We start from the raw sequence: 18,392 nt of genomic DNA, 5'->3' as shown, positions 1-18,392 counted from the left end.
GTATTACTAATTAAAAATGTATAACCACCAGAATAACTAAAATTAAAAAAATGTATTACTAATTTACTTATTTATTTTTTTAATATTTAAGACATTCAGAAAGATATAAAGAATACTTTGCCACATACATTTTGTTAATGTAACTAAATCTCCTTTACAAATAAACCTTCTCTCTACAAATAACTGTTATTTTAATATTAAAAATTATTCATGATAGAGACTGAGAGGTGGGGGAAAGAAAAAGAAACAATAGCAACACTGCTCCACTGCTTGTGAAGCTTTGCTCTTGCAAGTGGGGACTAGGAGCTTGGACTCAGCTCCTCTCACGTGCTAGCATATGTACTTTACTGAATGCACCACTACCTGACCCCTTGTAATGGGCATTTAAATGCTCACTCCACTGGGTTCTGAGTGGTAACTTAACTACAGTAGACTACATGTATTCTGTCCATAAAGCCCTGCGGTTGACTCCATGAACCACCAAGGTTGATGAGGACTCCATGGGTGGTAGAGTGGTGCTTTGGGATCTTTCCTTAGGATTCATTTTTCATTACTAAGTAAATACACAAAATAAATAACTCTGGGCACTAAGTTACAAAAGAAAAAAAGGGCTAAACTGTTAGAATGAGTTGCATACTATAATGTTTCTTGAGCCTGTGATCTGCCTCTCTGGACCTCATTGATCTATAAGATTTAGCATGTATGTGTCTAGTCACCATAGATAAAGAGAGAAAAATGGTGTTGTATAATTAGATTTTCTTCTCATTGCTACTAACAAGCTGTATAAAATTAGATAAGTCACATAGCCTATGCTTCAGTTTCCTGATTTGTAAACTAAGAGGTTAGTTGAATGTCTCTTAAAATAAAATTTAAAAAAAAATATATATATATATGTGAGTAACTCTGATTAAATCACTGCAACATTTTCCAGCTAGATTTTTTGTATTCTATATAATCAATTTTATGACAAAGCTGATGACATGTAGAGAATTAAATTATTGAAGCAGCTGGAGAATAATTGCTAATGAACAGTGTTCACTCTGTGGATTGGGGCCCTATTATATTTATATATATTTTAAGGTTGGTGAGTTCAGTTATCTGTGGACTTGGAGTAACTCTGGTGGAGTGTCTGTTCTGGCCATTACTAATGCTGGAAAGGCTTGCTTTGTATGTATGTAGTCCATGTACCAGCACCACCGAGGAACTTGCTAGAAATGAAAACTCTTGGGACAAAGCCCAGACTTTCTGAATAAGAATATACAGTTTAATCAAGATTTCCAGGCAATTTATATGCATATTGAATTTTAAGAATTAAGGCTGTACAAAACACTCTTCTTTATTTCTTCACCTCTGGTGTTGTTTGACCTGGAGACAGTTTTTTGGCTTTACCAGCAGAGGGCGGGAGAGAGTAGAGAACCATGGCATACCTTGGGGCCTTTTGAATTAACACAAAGTTATAGGTTAAAATCTCAGCATAGTTTAATATATGTTCTCTAATTGTTTCAATACTTATGAGTATATTGAATATATTTTATTAATATACTTATGAGTATATTGAATATATTATTATTTATTTTATTTATTTTATTTTTATTATTGACATCTCCTTTCTCTGTTTTTCCTTTGTTTACTTGAGTAGATAGATGCATGCCTCTGTTGTATTCCTTTTCCAGAGGAAATTAGTTTGTATAATATCCTATGAAGAAATGTAGGTACAGTCTTTAGCATCTGGAAACTCAGTAAATATCTTCTCCCAATATTTCACTACAAAATTGCTTCTCTCCCAACCCCACTTGTTATCTATTTTGTCAGAAAATACTGTCATAAAATCGTTCAGGCAATTATTTCTAGCTTTATCTTTAGCCCATCAACTCTTGATTCTTGGGAGTCCCCAGTACCACAGTGATAGCATTCTGAGAATGAAGATGCAGGAAGAGTCCTGCTATCTGTGGCACTGTTCTCTTCCATAGGGAAGTGTAAATCAGTCCTCTACATAGGCATTGCTTTGTCAGAAATTTAGACAGTTAACTATTCCAAATCCCACTTGGCCTTTCATTTTCATCATTGTAGTTACTTAGTTACTTATCAATAGATTTCAGCCCGGGAAATTATAGCCCTGTATTTGTTTTCACTATTCTTGAAAAACTTGTCTGAATGTAGGGAAACCCTGGTGGAATCTTTCATTCCCCACCTGGCAGGATGGAGTACCTGTTGATTGCTCCCAGGTGTTTCCATACAATCTCTGTGGTCTGCCTTCCTGAGAAGTCTAACTGATTTGGTGTAAGTAAAAATAAAACTATTATTGTAAGGAATAGAGAGCAAATACATTACTTCATATAAAATAATATACTTATTTAATATTTTATCACTTTTTAATGATATTTGGAACAAGAGACACCTTCCACAGGGGCTTATGATCTATGCTATTCCAAAGGGTCACCTGCTTAGATGGAGCTCATGTTTAGTTAATGCTCTATTCTTGCCATCTTGAAATTCTGTATACTTGTTTTTTTTTTAGCATGGGCTCTATACTTATATTTTGCACTTGGTTCCTACTTGGCTATGTAGTTCGTCCTAGCTAAGACTTCATAACTCCAAATCATGGAGAATAGGGACATTGTACATTTGTTATCTTTTGTTGAGGAGACTTAGTTTGAAATGTTTGAAAATGGCAGAGATCCATGTTCACAGTGCACTCTGGTGGCAAGGCTATGGGCAAGAGTGCAGCTCATGGATTGGTGATGGGAGTACAATATCTGGCTATCTTTTGGGGGGGGAGGATTTGATAGTTTTATGAAATTTAAAAATAACTATATTTCTTATACATATATTTTTATAAGGCTTGAGCAAAACTCTGAAAACGTATCATATATATGTGTCTATCAATATGTAGAAATTTTCAGATACATATATCTGGACATATATATATATATATTAATACTTAATGTATGTATAAGGTTCTTTATTGAAGCATTGTTTGTGAAATCAACAAGGTTCAATACCTAAGGGGCTATCAGTAAACTAGTGCTTAGAAAAAAAAATAAGGAAGGTAATATTTCACTTATATTGAAAGATTCAAACATGTGTTTTTAGATGAAGATAGGAAGGTACATTATGAGTATATAGTAGCTCAACTTTTGTGTTAGGAGGAGGGGGAACAAGTAAATGTTTGTTTACTTAAAACAACATAAAAATAACTTAGATGAATGCATTAGAGCTAGAAAAGAACAGAATGCACCTCAACTTATATATTTAAAATGTTGTTTGGGTTTTAAAAGTCATTTGATTTACCTCTTCAAAACAAAACAAAAAAAGTAATTTTAAAAGGAGTAGTAGTATAGCCACTATGGGAAAAGGTTAAATTTTACAGCTAAAATTATAGCTACTCTTTGACCGAGCAATTCTATTTTTAGGTATTTTATCCAAAAGAAATAAAAGCATGTGTCCACAAAAGAGTTGTACAGAAATGACCACAACAGTTTTGTTTACAATTGCTAAAAACTGGAAACGACCAAACAGTCTATAAAAAAGAGAAAAGATAAAGAGATATGTAATTCATGCAATGAAATACTATTTAACCAACAATAACACAAGGCTAATAAGTGATATTGGCAGCAACATCAATGAATTTCATCCATAGGTTGGTCAAAGGAAGCATGACACACAAAAAACCTAGAAACTGTATGACTCTGTTTATGGAAGATCAAATTAAATAAAATTAAATTTAGAAGACTGAGAGCTATGGTTGTCAGTGGGAATATGAAGCAAGAGGATTAATAGGGAGTAACTTTCTGGAGAAACAAAAATACTCTATACTGTGAAAGTTGTGTTGTTACTGATGTATATCTAATTGTTAAAGCAGTACAGTGAATATTTGTGATTTCAATCATGTAAATTTTAATCAAAGTGAAAAATGTGATAAGGAAAGAGATGTGGGTAGAGGTAGAGGCATAACTAATACAAGTATGACAGAATATTGATAATTGTTGAAGTTGGCTAATGTGTAAATAGGACTAGTATGACTCATCTTAACATATATCTGGAAAAATTCCAAACTTGAAAATTAAAACCATAATAAAAGAAGTGTGAACGTGGAGGCACTAAGGTCAATAACAAGTTGCTCAAGGAAGTTTGGAGACACGGGGGTCATAATAAATCATGTAGGTAAAATAATACCTTAGAGGAAAAACAACTACAATGAAGACCAGGCAAGGCTACTCACTGCCTTTGCTACTCATTCAGAGGTAATGTAATAATAATTCCAGTTCCCTTCTCAATCTTCTTCAAAATCTGCTCTGGTACATAACATTGACTAACAAGTCTTAATCAAAATGAAAAATGTGATAAGAGATATGGGTGGAGGTAGAGGCATAAATAATACAAGTATGACAGAATGTGAAAAGTATCTTTCTTTCTTTCCTTCAATATCACTTTATTGAAGGAATGCTGAATTATAGGATTTTTGTTGTAGCAAGTTACAACATGTTGTAGAAAAGTAGAATGTGTCATCTTTTCTTACAGCTGTGTAGTATTCTATTGTGAATATATGCTACTTCTTTAACATTTCATCTGTTGTGGGTCACTTGGGTTGTTCCCACATGTTGGCTATTACTAACAGCAATGCCATGAACATGGGTATGATACAGGTCTTTTCAGATAAGTAAAAGTTTCCTTTTGAATCTGAGATTTATTTTTGTTTTCCAAAGCTAAACATTCGGTTTTCTATGTTCTCTGTATATTATAACACCATTCTTCATAACAAGGCTCTTATGAAAAAAGACATGAACCTTTAAAAAAAATAAATTATGCAAAGTACTCAAGGGAAAAGTACATTTAGTTTATTTCCGTTTTCAAGAAAAACTCCTTGCACAATGAGTGCATGGGCTATAATAATTGGATGCCTTTTATTACTATGAGTGATGCTGTGGGTTTGAGAATTCAAGGAAATGAAAGAACAAATTTTGAGTTTGCCAGAGGGTGTAAGAAATATTCTTATAAGGGAAATCTAAGAAATATTTCATGGCCCATCCATCTGGAATGATTCTGGGGAAGTCTGCTAGGTGGGGGATAATAAAAATCAGTGGACAGTCTTCCCACTCTGAGGCTCCGAGACTCTGTAGACAGCCCTGTTCATAAACTTGATCAGGGCATCCAGTGGCATTTTGGCTTTTCAGGTGTGGGCTTTTTCTCATTCTTGATATCTAGTATAATGAGATGTTTCAAATTGTTCTAAATTGCAGTTGTTATTTTTATTCATATAGGAAACAAGAAAGAGAAAGAAAACAAAGTCACATTTGTATAAAAATCTTATCTCATAATTTATAAGCAGAATATATATTTATATGTATAATACATATATATCACTGAATACATGTGTTATCCTTCTATTTTTTGCATATTGAAGCTAAAAAAAACAAACCATATGTCATTACATTTATCCAACCTCTTGCTCATCTGGAAAGACTTTATTCCTTTAAGCTTCTAAGAGTTTTTAATGTGAACCAATTAAAACACTGCAATTTTCAAAGGCTTCTGTAAAAGGAAGTAAGTTGAGCCATTAGAAAATTTAAAATGTGAAATATGTGTAACTAAAAAAACAGTTATAAACACCTTTTCCCTATTCATTATGCCTTGTCTGTCATCCAAGTACTAACTACAGTTGACCCTGCTTAGTTTCTGAGATCAGAAGAGATCGATCTCTTTCAGGCTGGTATTATGCCTTGTAATCAGATGTGCTCCCTTCTCCCTTCTCCACCCCAAAGATTTGCATAGTGTTGCCAACTCATATTTTATCAGATGCATTGTAAAGATATGCCCAATATTTTGGTGATATTAAAATTCAATAAGCATAGAGAAAAAGATAATTTGAAAGTCCTCTATTTTACTATCCTTTAAAAATATTTTTACCTATTATAATGAATTGTTTAGCTATTTTATTCTTCAAATATTCAGAATGCATGTCTGTATTTTCATTTGTAATAAGTAGTCAACAATAAATTATTTATGCCCTCAGAAACAGTTCTATGCGTAGGAAATCCATCAATGCTATTTTCAATTCTATTAGTGCAAAGCAAATTTCTTTGTTGTCATTCCTTTGTTAGAGGAAGTAAACACTGATTTTTTACTATCATTTAAATAAAAAACATCTTTTCCTATCCATACAGTACACTGATACCATGACAGATAATCATATAATGGAATACATAAATTGGATTCATGACCACTAACATTCTTTATAAACACGGATCAGCTTGGCGTAGAGTAGCATACTGGTTACACAAACTGTTCATGCCTGAGGGTTCCAAGGCCCCAGCTTCAGTCTCCAGCACCATCACCATAAGACAGAGCTGAACAGTGTTTTAGTTTAAAAAAACGAACATACAAACAACAAAACAACACACAAAAAACATCAGATAACTCTAGAAGTCAAAAAAACCTCTTCCCTCTTTACTTGCAGCCTCTTCCTTGAGAGACATAATGCATAGCAAAAGACTCATTCAATGAATCTCTTAAAATTGAATTTGATGTATTAAGCACTGGTTGTTATCTAATGTTCTGGATGCTTGTCCTATAGGCAACAGGCATGGAAAATAGTATTAAGAAAGGAGTAGAAAAGAACATTTTACTGTTTAAAATGATGATAGAAAAGTCATGATTTGGGGGCTGGGTGGTGGAGCACCTGGTTGAACCCACACATTACAGTGCACAAGGACCCAGATTCGAGCCCCTGGTCCCCACTTGCAGGGGGAAAGCTTTGCGAGTGGTAAAGCAGAGCTATAGGTCTCTCTCTCTCTCTCTCTCTCTCTCTCTCTCTCTCTTCCCTGCCAGTCCCTGTTCTGGCGCCATTTTGCCAGCCTAGCTTCACAGGCAGGAGAGAGAGATGACCAGGGACTCAGGCTGAGTGGTACGCAGTCCAGTCTTTATTCATGTGGAACGCAGTGCAATCTAAGCTATCTCTAATCATAATCCTGTCCTTATATATCCTGAGGCGGAAGTGTCAGGTCCGAAGAGGGTGTATGTACTATAGGGGGTGGGGAGAAGGAAAAAGCGTGCAAAACAGTGAGGATTAAACCAATGCCCTGGAGGCAGGGCGGTGCTTAGTTGACTGTGGTTATGTAAATAGTATACAGTGTTAAGCAGGGGGGATTAAACCAAAATGAAACAGAAGGGGTCTTAGAAGCAGAATTTAGAATCAGACCAACACTTCCCTCTCAATTTCTGGCTGTTTCTATCCAATAAATAAAGGTAATTAAAAATTATTTAAAAAGTCATGATTTGTTGAAGGCCTGTGAGTGGCAAAACCCTGAATATATTGTAGTTTAATGCTTATAGTATATATTAAATTGAATATCTTGTCTCTAGTTTGCAAAGAAGAAGATGGAGTCTTAGAATAGGAAGCTGAGCTGCTTAAAGTCATAGATGTTATGCATCTGGTTAAGCACACACGTTACTGTGCATAAGGACCCAGGTTCAAGCCTCCAGACCCCACCTTCACAAATGGTGAAGCAATGATTCTGGACTCTCTCTCTCTCTCTCTTTCTCTCTGTCTCTCTCTCTCTCTCTCACTCTTTCCCTTCTCATCTTCTCTCTGCCTTATCAAATTAATAAATACATATTTAAAAAGTCACAGGTGTCTCTGAATTCAGACCACATTGTTTTCTAGAGAAAAACTTAGCAAAGTAGTTTCAAGAGGTCAGACAAAGCTTCCTAACGTCCTTAGGATTTTCTTAGGCTATTGTCAGAGTCCATTCTCACCCTCGAGTGGCTAAAATAGCAAGGACATATAAAGATTAAATAATTAACTACTCTGGATAATTACTAGCTTACCATTTATTTTTGTGTATTTGAGTCGCTAGCATTTAGTATGTTTAACATGTAATATCACCTAGTCCCAGAATTTTACATCAGCTCTAAAACAGTCCTGTACCTGTCACCCCTTCCCCAATTCTGAAGAGTCTCTGATCTCCTTTCTCTTTATGTATTTGCTTTTTTCTCCACATTTTATATAAATGGAATAACTGAGCACATGACTTTTATTGTCTGATTTCTTTGACTTAGCAAAATATTTCCAAAGTTTATCTGTGATGTAGCATGGACCAGTCATTTATTTTTCTCATGAACATGATGTTTTATGTTTATAATGAATTTTTGGTTACCTGCTCATCTGTTGATGAGCATTTGGTTTATTTCACCTTGGGGCTATTATGAATAATGCTGCTGAAAGCAGTCAGATATAAGTTTTTGTCTGGACCATGCGTTCTATTTTCTTAGGTAAATATCTAGAACTGGAATTGCTGAATTATATGATAGGTGTATGTTTACTTTTTTGAGGTACTGAAAAACTGCTCTTCAATGTGACTGTGGAGATGCAGTTTATTAAGAACCAGATCCATGAGTTTTGAATATATCACACAATTAACTTTTAAGTCTTATAGGCAGTTGCACCTTTTAATGATAAAGAAGTTGGGAACATTAAAAGAGCATAAGATTAGGACTGGAGTGAGCACATCCTTATTTTTTCTCTAGATTGCTATGAAACTCAATGGGAACATCCACAAAGGAGGCAGCTTAAAGTTTGAAAGAAATTTTTTTAAAAGAGCTCAACTAAAGGCAATTGAGCAGATGGATGAAAGAGTAGAATTAATTTAAGAGTCAGACAAGGAAATTTTTGATGTGTCTAAAAGGGCTAAGCATTTTGAATGTCTACCAAGTATAGAATAAGGGTCTATAATAACTGAGGACGCTAAGTTCTATGAGTCCTCTCTTTTCTTTGTCCAGGGGTATAGTGGTGTGAATAGCAGCTAATGGAAATACACATTTTAATTTCTTTCTTTTGAATGAAAGCCATTCTTTTGTTTCCCTGTGAAGATGGGTTAAAATAAATGTTTATGAAGGACCTGAAAGTCTAATCTCTTGTAGTGCACTCTTAAATTAAAAGCTCGAGTTTACTAATTTCAGAAGTGATGCCACAACTACTATACATTTTTATATGATACAAATGGCAAATCAAATTTTTTAAAAAGATGCTCTTATTTGTTGAGATGAAATTCATATAATAAAATCAACCACCTTAAAATAATTAGCCACTTAGAGATAGCTCACCTGGTAGAGTGAACATTGTCATTCATGAAAACCTGTGTTTGAGCCCCTGACTACCATAGGGGAGCAACATACAAAAGGGAAGTCTGATGAGCGAAGGAACAGTGTTGTGATGTTTCTCCTCTCTCTCTCTCTCTCGTTTTTTGCCCTCTGTCAAGAAAAAAAAGTCTACTGGGAACACAGGAATGAAGACCCAGTGAAGTCCTAGTGTAAAAAAATGAGTGACCAAGAAACTGTCATACTTTAATGATGACTCTTTAGTCACTATCAGGCCATTCCACCGGCTGGGCCCCTAATCGGGGTGTCCTGAGACTCCCAAACAGATTTGATGGGCCTAGACCTCAAATAAATCCCTCCCTCCATTGTTACTGGTCATCTCTATCAGGAACAACAAAATAGACCCCTTTGTGGGCCCCCATAGGACCTCGCCCTCAACCTGGATCAACAATGGTAGAGAATGTTCCATCCTCTGAAGGGAGGATGGACAACATACTCTATGCTACAACTGAGGAAGATGGGTCAATACTGGGGCAGCATGGAATGTTCCTACTCCTGACCACACGATGTGAGCTCAGATTTAGAGGGATGTAGAGGTCACACAGGCTCCTAAACTAATTATGGGCCCCAGATTACATCAAATCTATGGGGATTACAGTCAACAATACTTATACCCTTTTCCCATATTAGGGAGCTACTCTCTTCCCTGCTCCAACTTTCTTGTCCTTTTCCCAGCCATGACATCATGACAGACAATAATGATTCACCTGCATATCAGATTTCAGGCTCAGGCCAAACAAACAAACAAAAAACACTAGTATAGCTACAGGCCCTTTGAAATATGCCTACTAGCTATCTACAAAATGGAAGACCCCCCCGCCCCCAACGCTTCATCTGCACTATCTCAGCCTTTAGGTCCATGATTGTTCAACAATTTGTTTGGCTTTGTATATTAACTCTAATTTCAGTCATCAGGTTCCAGATGCTAGCAGGATGCGACCAGACTTCCCTAGACAGACAATGTGTCAATTGTCAATTGTCAATTGATGGGTCAATGTGTCTTGGAGCTCCGCTTCCCCAGAGCCCTTCCCCACTAGGGAAAAAGAGAGACAGGCTGGGAGTGTGGATAGACCTGTCAATGCCCATGTTCAGCGGGGAAGTAATTACAGAAGCCAGACCTTCCACCTTCTGCATCCCACAAGGATCTTGGGTCCATACTCCCAGAGGGTTAAAGAGTAGGAAAGCTATCAGTGGATGGGGTTGGTATACAGAGGTCTAGATGTTGCTGAGGACTTATTCTGATGCAGTCTCCGCCCCCAGGTTTTTCTATGCCCCGCTAAATCCTAGAGTGCCCCCTTTCAACCAATCCTGGCCCTACACGTCACCCCTGGTTGTCGCCCAGTAAAAACCCCCCTCACCCTTCCCCTCTCTGTCTCTGGGCTCTCGGCTCTCCCTCTCTGAGGTCTCACTCCCTGCTCTCCCCCCGTGGTCGGCCATTGCCGGCTGGCTCCACGTGGTCTGAACCAAACCTCCCCCCCATCCTATTATAAAGATTTGTGTACCCCTTTGCTCTGGACGTCCGCTCTCTTCTCCATGGTGCAGCCCGACACCAGACCGCCGCAACAACAAATGTGTCTTAGAGCTCCGCTTCCCCAGAGCCCTTCCCCACTAGGGAAAAAGAGAGACAGGCTGGGAGTGTGGATAGACCTGTCAATGCCCATGTTCAGCGGGGAAGTAATTACAGAAGCCAGACCTTCCACCTTCTGCATCCCACAAGGATCTTGGGTCCATACTCCCAGAGGGTTAAAGAGTAGGAAAGCTATCAGTGGATGGGGTTGGTATACAGAGGTCTAGTGGTAGGAATTGTGCGAAGCTGTACCCCTCTTATCCTATGGTTTTGTCAATGTTTCCTTTTTATAAATAAAAAATTAAAAAAAAATTAGTGCCCAGGTTTGACTTTGTGTTTCTCTGTTCTTATTTCTCAACTTCTTTCCATGAGTCATCATTCTATGTCACTTAACATGATTCCTTTGTCACTTAACATGATTCTATGTCACTTAACATGATTTCTATGTCACTTAACATGATTCCTTTGAACTCCATCCAAGATGAGGTGGAAAAGGTGAATTCATCATTTTTAGTAGCTGGGTAGTATTCAACTGTGTATATATACCACAACTTACTCAGCCACGCATCTATTGTTAAACACCTACAAATTGTGCTGCTATAAACACAGGTATACACAGAGCTTTTTGGATGGCTGTGTTTGATTACTTAGGATATATCCTCAGGATAGAAATTGCTAGGTCATAGGACAGTACCATTTCTAGACTTCTGAGAGTTTGCCAGAATGCTCTCCACAAGGGATGGAAGAATTTATATTCCCACCTGCAGTGCAGGAGGGTTCCCTTGTCCCTACAACCTCTCCAGCATTTGTTGTTACTGTCTTTGGATTGGGTAAATGTCTATTGGGTAAATGTCTAATGGGCTGGTTTCACGGGCGGGTAACAGACGACCAGGGACTCATGGTTGAGCTGTAGGCAGTGTCTCTTTATTCATGTAGGACGCAGCACAATCTAAGACAAGCTAAGTTAAACTCAAAGTACAGTACTGTAAAACTCACAATGCTGTCTTTATATATACTTGCCAAGTAAGGTGGAAACAGGATGTGACATAGAGAGGGTGGAGAGAAAAGTGACTGGTGAAAATCAGAGTGTGACAAAGAGGGGGCAGATTAGGCGAGAATCCTATCACTGAACCACAAATGCCCTGGAGGGAGGGTGGAACTTGTTAACAGTGGTTATGTAAATAGAATGAAGTGGTTATGTAAATAGAATAGTGTTAAGCAGGGGGGATTTAAACCAAATGAAACAGAAGGGGTCTCATTCATACCAACAGCAAGGCAGGGGTTTTTCAGGTTCTGGGGCATGATGGTGGAGGAAGAATGAGGCTAGGGGTAATAGTGTTTTTCAGGAAACTGATAAAATTTATACATGTATCAACAGTTGTATTTACTCTTTCCATTAATCCCTTCAATAAAAAGTGTCATTTATATTATTCACAATGTTGTGTAATCAATACCTTATTTTTACAAGTTTTTTTTTCATTTTTACTAAATAAGAATCCAAGGATAAATATATTCAGATGTATTTTAGCTTCTTTTTATTAGAAAATTTTCCTTTAAAAAGAATAAAAACCATTTATGATAAGATTGAAATTAAATACCCCTACTTTGTGGCCTCAAGAAAGTTGAGTACTTACTAGATACATTTTTAATTTATTTAAAACATATTTATTTATTTATTTTTATTGATTTAATAATTATTGATAAGATCGTAGGAGAAAAGGGATACAATTACAATTTTCACTATCAGAGTTTTGCATCCCAACCCCTCCATTGGAAGCTTTCCTATCTTTATCCCTCTGGGAGCATGGACCCAGCATCATTATGGCATGAAGAAGGTGGAAGATCTGGCTTCTGTAATTGCGTCTCCGCTGGACATGGGTATTGGCAAGTCAGTCCATACTCCCACCCTGTTTCTATCTTTTGCTAATAGCGTGGGGCTCTGGAGAGGTAGGGATCTAGGATACACTGGTGAGGTCATCTATCCAGTGAAGTCAGGCTGGTATCTGCAACTTGATGGATGAAAGAATTAAGATATAAAGCAGAACAAATTGTTTAATAATCAGGAATCTAAAGATAAGACTATAGCAGATGACATTCGGGGTCTCCATTTTGGAAAAGGCTAGTAGGTCTATTTTAGGTATATTCCAAGTGGCCCTTGACTTTACTAATTTTTGTTTGAGCAGGACAGCTAACATGAAATTGAGCTAAAAGTATTGTCTGGGGAGATGATATCATAGTTGGAAACAGGACTAGAGAGCTGTATCAGGGAAGAGAATAGCTCCCAAATATGGGAAAAGCATATAAATATTGTTAACTGTAGGCCCCATAGATTTTATCTGGGGCCCATATTCAGTGCAGGAGCCTATACTCAGCACAGGAGCCTGTGTAACCTCTGTATTCCTGTAGGCCTGAGCTCACATTCTATGGTCATGGCTAGGAACATTCTAGGCTGCATGCACTGCAGGATCCATCTTCCTCAAGTGGCAGAGTATGTTGACACAACCTCCCTTCTGAGAATGAAAGTCCCTACCAGTATTGATCCACACTGAGGACAAGATCATGTAGAGGTCCATAGGAGCGTCCTCTATAATTATTCCTTATGGAACTAACCAGTGACAGAGGAGAAAGGGATCTGTTAGAGGTCTAGGTCCATCATGTCTATGTGGGAATCCCTATGACTAGGGCCCTGGATAGTAGGGTGGCTGGTGACCAAAGGAACTATCATTAGAGTATTCCAGTCTCTTGCCTTTATTCAACTTTTGTAGGCATTACCTTGTCTGACAAGGTTAGCTTTGGAGTAATTGAGGGAATTGAAATAGGAAGTAGGTGAGGAATAGGAAGTAGGTCAAAATAGAAACTATTTGATTAAATACTATGGTACTTATTTTTTTTTAAGTGTCTTTTTAGGTCTATCTACTTGCTTGCTGCACTTATTGAGTCTCTGCAAACTATTGTGCACTTTTACATTACGGTATATATTTTTCCTTAACTTATGGATACATGTGCATATGTGTTCTGGCTCTGCCCTGGTCTATATCTAGGTACTGTAGCTTTGTTAGGAAGTTCAACACCTGGTGTGCAATGGAGGAGTCCTATGAGCTAGGAACAGTCTCACCAGAGTACTGGAGCTGATGGGTTGACCCTTGATGCCCGGTGTCTATGGACACAATCCAAAGAGAAAGGTGTAGAGGTGGTACTGGTTGCATTGATTTGGGGTACAGCAGATGTAGTATCAAATGGTATGAATTGAGAGAAGTGTGCAGGAAAAGGAGCCATGCCCCAGAAGTTCCAGGACTGGGAGATATATTAATTTTATAGAGAATGGGGAGGGTTTCTATTGTCTTGGAGTTTGAGAAGACAATAGATAGTTATTTGGGAATTTAGATTACTTTGAAAATCTCATGATTAGGATTTTCTGTATCATACAAGACTTCACAATGGTATATGCCCTTTAATGCTATTTATAGCTGTTATCTTATATAGTGACAACCAGTTGTCTTTGGTCTCCCTGGTTTAAGACTATAAGTGATTTAATATTTCAAAGATATTAGTAACTGCTTTTTAAACACTTGTTTTATTTGTTAGGACAGAGAGAGATTGAAATGGGAAGAGAAGATAAACAGGAAGAAAGAAAAAGAGACACCTGCAGCACTGCTTCACCACTCCTGAAGCTTCCCTTCTATAGATAGAGACCAGGGTCCTTGTACATGGTAACATGTGCACTCTACGGGGTACAACATCACATGACTTCCTTTTTTGTTTCTCACTAGTTACTTAGTAATGGTTTATAGCACTGTCGGATTATAGGGTTATAGTCCGACACCACACCACCACCAAAGCTCTAATGATCTTCCTACTCCCCAACAAAGGACCATAGTTCTCACAAAGTCTTAGAAACAATTTGATCACTTTTTTTCTTAGTTTCTGTATTTATATCTCCTAAATTCCACATGTACACAAAACTAACTAGAAGCTATCTTTAATCACTAGTAAAGAGAATTGAAACACATTAATTTGAAAAAAGTAATTATCTTTCACCTTCTTATTTTGTTTCACTAAGCATATTCATTGCATGTTCCATCATTTTTTGTCCCAAATGATGCAATATCATCTCTTTTAAGTTGAAAACTAGTATTGCACTAAGTATACATCCCACAACTTCTTCATCCATTAGTCTGAAAATAGGCATTTAGGCTGTTTCCACTCCTTGGCAATTTTGAATAAAATAATTATGAACATAGGGGTGTATATGTCCATTTGCATGAGTGTTTAAATGCCATTTGGAATGGTATTGCAGGATTATAAGCCAATACCTTTATCTAGTACCAACACTTTTCCATCCTTTCAAATAAAACTCCATGTTTAGGGAGATAACAGTCTATCAAAGCACTAACTTGTGTGCGTAAGATCCCAGAGGCCACAGGTCTAGATCCTGGCATCACCTTACGCTAGAACTGAACAGCACAGCCTCTCTTTCTTTCTCTCTCTCCCCTCTAATCATCTCTGTAATTATAAATAACATTAAGCACACGTGGTGAAAAGCGCAAGGACCTGTGTAAGGATCCCGGTTTGAGACCCCGTCTCCCCACTTGCAGGGGAGTCTCTTCACAGGCAATGAAGCAAGTCTGCAGGTGTCTATGTTTCTCCTCCCCCCCGCCCCCCGGTCTTCCCACTCCTATCTCCATTTCTCTCTGTCCTAACAACGATGATGACAACAATAACTAAACAACAATAAAAACAAGAGCAACAAAAGGGAAAATAAATAAAATTAAAAATAAATAAATAAATAAATAAATAAAAATAGGGTCCAGCTGTGGCACACTCAGTTAAGTGCACATATTACCATGTGCAAGGATCTGGGTTTGAGCCCCAGGACCCCACTTTCAGGGAGGATGCTTCACAAGCATTGAAGCAGGTCTGCAGGTATCTATCTTTCTCTCTTCCTCTCTGTCCCCGCCTCCCCTCTCAATTTATCTCTGTCCTGTCAGATAAAAAATAAATACGTAGGGAAAAAAAAAAGCCACTGGGAGCAGTGGACTTGTAGTGACGGCACCAAGCCCCAGAGATAACCCTAGAGGCAAAATAAAAAAATAAAAAACACACACACACATTTGGGTCAGTGAGGTAAATCACGGGGGCAGGGGGGTGTTGTAGAAGTTTTCTGATCTCAGACTTTCTAATACTTGTTATTAGAATTCTTATTGAAATGTAACTTTGCTTTAGCTGGCAAAATATATGTTTTGCTTGCTATTTGTCTACAAAGTACATTCCTTTGGCTAATTAATCATGAGTCCTGTTTTCAGGCTCTTTCCAGTTATCACAAAATCCTGCTCTAAGATGAGGTCTAAATATTTCAGAGACTCCTGCCCACAGGCAGTAGAGGGATTAGATTACCACAACAATCACCCATAAATCTGAATGTCTGTTTGCTGCCCTAAGGGTCTAGGGACTGTGCATGGGATAAGTGGAATAAATTCAATATCTTATGGCATCAAAAAAATGTACCTGACATGACATTTGGATAGTGACAGTTTTAAGCACCTGAACCCTGATGTTTTCTTCCTTAGAAACGTTTTCAAGGACCAATGCAATGATCCTGGTTTGAGCCCCCAGCTCCCCACCTGCAGGGGATTCCTTCACAGGTGGTGAAGCAGGTCTGCAGGTGTCTATCTTTCTCTCCTCCTCTCCCAGTTTCTCTCTTTGTCCTATCCAACAACAACAACAATGGGAAAAAGATGGCCTCCAGAAACAGTGATTCATGGTGCAGGCACTGAGCACTAGCAATAACGATGGAGGCAAAAAAAAAAAAAAAAAAAAAAGGAAAGTGTTCTATATAATGTATAATGTATAATCAAGCACCTGTTGTTTTCTCTGAACAGTTATGAAATGCATACATTTTTATGTATGCATAAAAATAGATGCTCCTTGAAGCTTGGGATAGGGGGCACACACTTGATACTGTCATAGCTAGGGATATCATATGTGTGTCTTTATCATTAGCTGTGGTTACTTTTTATCCACCCTGGGATGCATCTAATCTCAGGGCCCTGGCAACTGGCTAAGGTTCTCCACTTGCGTATTCTCCATAATGGGGTTCTTGCATTGCCATATGTATAGCCTAAGCTCCATATGGATGTGGGACCAGAGGAACATCTGGTGTTGTGGAATCTCTTTTCTGTCTCTATCTGTTTCTCTATTTGAATGAAAAAAGTGACCTGGAGTGTTGAAATTGCCCATATGGGAGACCCTGGTTCAGCAAAACAAACAAGCAAACAAATCCTCCAGATCCTTTAAGCAGTTTCTTATTTCTTTCTCCCCTATCCTATGGCAATAGCCGATTTTCATTCTCTATGCATTTATCTATTTTAGACATTTCATTTAAAAGGAGTCACATAATAACATATAGCCTGTAGCTTCATTCATTCAGCATGGTTCATATACATTACTTTTTATGGCTGAATAATAGTCTAGTGTACTAACATACAACACTTTGTTCATCTATTCATTCAGTGATGAATTTTTCATTTCACTGACTATTATGAATAACGCTTCTGTGGACATATATGTATATGTATTTGTTTGAGATTCTGTCTTAAGTTAATCTAGATATGCACATACACACACACACATATGGATTGTAGAACTGTATAATCCTTACATGTTTAAATTCTGGAAGAGTTGAATCATCTACATTTTCATCAGCTCTGTATAAGAATTTTAATGTATCCATATCCTTTCCTCCCTTTTTCTTTTTTTTTTTCCAGCTGCCTCTACAGCTGTAAAGTGATATTTCAATATTCTGGTTCATATTTTAATAATGACCAAAAATATTGAGCACTTTTGCAAGTGTTTGCTGACAATTTGTATAATGTCTGTGGAAAATATGTATTTAAATCCTTTGTCCATTTTTTAATTGTTTTGTTGACTAGCAAGGGTTCTTAATATATTCTAGATAATACACCCTCCAAATAAAATTATATACATATGCAAATGAAGATATGTGTATTATGTATCAAAGAGTATGCAAAATATGTATGTGATACATAAGAAGTTCCTTTTCAAAAATATTGATTAATAGGGAGGAAGATCTGAAGTATCACTACGATGCACATGACATTAGGGATCTACCTTAGGGCCTCATGCTTTAAGGTCCAACACTTTTATCACTATGCTACCTCCCAACCCACAGTAATACATTTTGAAGAAAAAATTATATTTTAATAAATTCTGTCTCAATAATTGCTTTCACTACTTCTATGACTTTATGTATTTTCTGGGTGACAAAGGATGAAATGAATATTGAATTTCTAGTCAAAAGTTTTATGAAAACATTTTAACCCTTTGCTAATGATGCATTCATGATATTTGTTAAGAGTAAATACCATGCAAAAGACTAAATCTACGTCAAGGAAGTGATATTTCCTTGATAGATCTCTTATTGCAGGTTTCACGGAGCATGGCCTTTTCACAAAGAAGACTATGTAAACATTATTTTATGGCCCCTGATACTGTAACTTAAAAAAGTAAATAATAAAAGTACTCCGACTATATTGAAAGTGCTTTGGTGACCTGCAAAGACACCTTCTTTTAAATCATACGCTGACATACAGCCATTAACTAAAACAGGGAAGAGATACAAATATTTATCTCACATGGAGTCTTTTATATT

The sequence above is a fragment of the Erinaceus europaeus genome, chromosome 18 (genome assembly GCF_950295315.1).
Source record: "Erinaceus europaeus chromosome 18, mEriEur2.1, whole genome shotgun sequence".
Taxonomy (NCBI): domain Eukaryota; kingdom Metazoa; phylum Chordata; class Mammalia; order Eulipotyphla; family Erinaceidae; genus Erinaceus; species Erinaceus europaeus.
The sequence above is the reverse complement of the archived record's forward strand: the minus strand, read 5'-3'. Positions refer to the sequence as shown.